Genomic DNA, 4,388 nt, shown 5'->3' on the forward strand with positions numbered 1-4,388 from the left:
TCTCTTCATGTCCAGGTGGGCGGGTTGCCTAAGGAAGAGGCCTGGTAGAGTTATTCTCAAATGGAGAGATCCACAGTTGCTTTCTTGCTGTAGCTGCTGCTGTTTGCAAGACTGAAGTGGTCTTGAGGAAATTTATTCTGGCTCTCAATCTTGGAGCTGCTGGAACGTGCCCATGTAGTGGATGGTACTTGTGATAGGCCTGATTTTATCTGTCCTCGTTGGCAGCTACTTCACGATGAATCAGCGCTCACAACGCAGTTCAATGATCAACATGCCCTTTTAAGTCTCAAAACTGACCATCATCTCAATTAATATTGAAGGTGTTACCTAAAAAGGAATAATTACGTAAGAGTTCCCGTACTTTTGATTAGATAGCATACTTCTCGGAGGAGGGGAGAGGAATGGCTGCTGGTTGTGAGAAACGAGGTGTGCGCGATGTTTTTGGTGAGGTGGGCGAAGGGTAGAGAGCAAGCATGCACGAGGTTTGAATATGTAATTAGTGTGGCGTTTGATACTGAATTGCTGGAACGCAGAAGTGATGTTGAATATGAAAAAGTAGTTTTAGTCAGATGTGCATACCGTTCTGTTCCACTCTGCATTAACCACAACTCTGAAATCCCACACCTGCAGTATGAAGACTGAATAGCAGTGTAACACTATGAGATCAGTAGGAAAAGTTCAGTTAGCGTAATTATTTTAAACAGAGGGAAGCACAGCAATACAAATCACGATATTCAAATATATATGTTTTTGGTCATACTATATTGATTTTTTGGTTCTTCGAGTTACCAACATTCCTCTCTTAGACCTCGAATAAATGATAATTTAAATGTCGTTCGTTTTTTGCATGCGAAAGTCTCATACCGCTGTTTTTGGGGTGAGTGATTTATATTCTAGCACATTTTCGTGCGGTTCTGAGCGTTCAATGTGAAGCTTTTTCATTGTGATGACCTTATACATTTTACCTACACTTCAGAAATTTCTCGCAAATTTTTTTAACCAAACGTCTGCAACTCTTTTTTCTAAATTTATTTCGAGTTCGACGCCTGACGAGCTAAATATTCATTAACTTCAGATTTGAAGCTTATGAGCTCACTAGCCAAATTATTTACGCTACCAGACTGTTGATCTGTATTTTGTTTTACATCAGTAAAAGTTTTATTCATTGTAAACATTAATGCTGTAAACATTTCTTACATGTGTTCCAGGTTATACTCCTCTTATAGCACTTCCAGTCTAACTGACTCTACACGAAACTACGTAAATTGAACATCAGATTCCATTGTCTTGTGTTGATATGTTTCACCGTGGTTATTACAGATCAAATCAGAGTAAGTAAAGTCATTCATTCGATTATTGCCAAAATTAAAACCGTCACTCACAGTTGCATTCATCGATGAATTCTGTTACAATGTTACCCTCACAATCTAAGATACTGCAGGTAACTTTCAATCGAAATATCAGTAGTTTATATTTCCCCTCCCAGTATTTGTTTTGGAGCTCTAGCTTGACTTAAGCACTCCGTCTTCAGGCCACAAGTGGCCCATCGGGACCATTCGACCGCCGTGTCATCCTCAGTTGAGGATGTGGATAGGATGGGCGTGTGGTCAGCACACTGCTCTCCCAGTCGTTGTTGCGGTTTTCTTTGACCGGAGCCGCTACTGTTCGGTCGAGTAGCTCCTCAATTGGCATCACGAGGCTGAGTGAACCCCGAAAAATGGCAACAGCGCATGGCGGCCCGGATGGTCACCCATCCAAGTGCCGGCCACGGCCGACAGCGCTTAACTTCGGTGATCCGACAGGAACCGGTGTATCCACTGCGGCAAGGCCGTTGCTGCAGCTTGACTTACGTCCACATTAAAGGTGACTACAACGCTTTCCTTCACTGTCACAGGTTTATCACTCCCTTCCATCCTGCTAATCCTATTAATGCCATGAAGCACCAAACGGAATAATTTACACTTACCTTTCTTTGTCTGTGGTAGACGCGACACGTAATCACTACCGTCTACGGAAGCAGTAAACCCTCCCCCCAGTTGGCCAGCCACTTCGCTGTCTAATCTGCCCCTCCGGTCATGTCCTGCTACTCCTGCCAGAAGTATTAGGATGTAGCGAAATTATTTCGGAACAAAATTCCTCTGTTTTCTTACTGGCTCACTATGCTTGACTGGTCTCATCACAGTCACTTTCTCCCTATTTTCTTGAACTATAACAGCTTTTCTCAGTTCCACATATGGAATAATTTCACTTCCTAGCGCAAGATGCACCACGTGCGATTGCGTCTGTTTCGTCTGAAAATTGAAATTTAATTATTTACAAACAACTTTCTGGGGAAAGCAGCTACAGCTCATAAAAATTATAACAATTACAAAGTCAAGAATGAAGAGGCGTTTTCAAAAGCTGCATAGTCATATGAAGGTGCTTTATTTGCAACTAACGGTTTCACGTTAATATCGACGTATCTTCAGGTTTGTAGTGGTTGTGTTGTTGTTGTGGTATTCACTCCAAAGACTGGTTTGATGCAGCTGTCCACGCTACTCCATCCTGTGCAAGCCTCTTCATCTCCGAGTAACTACTGCAACCTACATCCCTCTGTATCTGCTTAGTGTATTCATCTCTTCGTCTCCCTCTACGATTTTTACCCTGCACGCGTCCCTCCAGTACTAAACTGGTGATCCCTTGATGCCTCAGAATGTGTCCTACCAACCGATCCCTTCTTCTAGTCGGGGTGTGCACAAATTTCTCTTCTTCTCAATTCTATTCAGTACTTCCTCATTAGTTACGTGACCAATCTATCTAATCTTCAGCATTCTTTTGTAGCAGCTCTTTCAAAGGCGTCTGTTCTCTTCTTGTCTAAACTGTCTATTGTCCATGTTTCACTTCCATACATGGCTACACTCCATACAAATACTTTCTGAAAAGACTTCCTAACACTTACATCTATATTCGAAATCAACAAATTTCTTATCTTTAAAAACGCTTTTCTTGCCATTGCCAGTCAGCGTTTCATATTCTCCATACTTGGACCATCGTAAGTTATTTTGCTTCCCAAATATCATACACATTTACTACTTTGTGTGTCTCATTCCCTAATCTCATTTCCTCAGCATCATCTGATTTAATTCGGCTACATTCCATTATCTTCGTTTTGCTTTTGCTGATGTTCATCTTACATCGTCCTTTCAAGATACTGTCCATTCCGTCAAACTGCTCTTAAAAATGTACTTTGCTGTCTCTGCCAAAATTGCAATGTCATTGGCAAACCTCAAAGTTTTTCTTTATTCTCCCTGGACGTTAATCTCCGCTCCAAATTTTTCTTTAGTTTCCTTTACTGTTTGCTCCATATACAGATTGAATATCATCGGGGATAAGCTACAACCCTGTCTCACTCGTTTCTCAACCACTACTTCCGTTTAGTGCTCCTCGACTCTTATAACTGCCCTCTGGTTTCTGCACAAATTGTAAATAGCCTTTTGCTCGCTGAGTTTTATCTCTGGAACTTTTAGAATTTGACAGAAAGTATTCCATTCAACATTGTCAAAAGCTTTCTCGAAGTCTATAATTGCTAGAAACGTACGTTTGCCTTCTCCTATGAGAAGTCGTAGGGTCAGCATTGTCTCGCGTGTTCCTACATTTCTCCGGTATCCAAAGTGATCTTCCTCGAGGTCGGCTTCTACGAGTTTTTCCATTCTTCTGTAAATGATCTACATTATGGAAATTGACCATAATAAACCTGAAGATGCGTCTATGCTGACGTGAAACCGGTAGCTGCGAATAAAGCACGATCATACAGCTATGCAGCTTTTGGATAATCTGAATGATTATTGAGTGTCGACTGTTGTTATTGTTATTCATTAATCATTAATAGTCGTGCGTTTCTCTAGAACCACGGCCCAGCCCTGAAGTGATGTATAATGTGGTTCAACCTGAAAAAGCTGTTTAAAAGACAAGTTGCTCTCTAAACGCCAGCAGGATGCATGAAACGTTCTGCTGCAAAGAGAGCTCTTTACCCTAGGTATAACGAAACAAATTCATGACGTCTCCAAAATAAATTTAATATCGCATTCTGTGAAACTATCAATCTGACAAAGCAAACCCGTGACAAAGCGTTCAGCTTTAGTTGCTCTCTCTTATCACTCCCATTAATACAGCTTGATAACTATTCCATGTCGGCGGAAAGAACTCAAGAATGGGTCGATCAAGGGTCTTGTAAGCGACCTCTTTCATGCGTGAATTACACTTCCATACGATCTCTTGAGTAAATATGAATACCTTATCTGTCTTCACAACTAATAAATTTTTTGCGGCCATCCGCCATAAAGCGGTATAGACGGAAACTCTTCGCTAGCTGAAGGTTGTGACAAATTACAGAGGCTGATCCCTGATCG

General features: G+C 41.4%; 1 pseudogene; it reads right to left on the bottom strand.

Annotated features, from left to right (window-relative positions):
• Window positions 1–1,718: 1,718 nt before the first annotated feature.
• Window positions 1,719–1,836, bottom strand: LOC124557535 (annotated as a pseudogene).
• Between the last annotated feature and the right edge of the window lie 2,552 nt (window positions 1,837–4,388).

Source organism: Schistocerca americana, chromosome X (assembly GCF_021461395.2).
Source record: "Schistocerca americana isolate TAMUIC-IGC-003095 chromosome X, iqSchAmer2.1, whole genome shotgun sequence".
Taxonomy (NCBI): domain Eukaryota; kingdom Metazoa; phylum Arthropoda; class Insecta; order Orthoptera; family Acrididae; genus Schistocerca; species Schistocerca americana.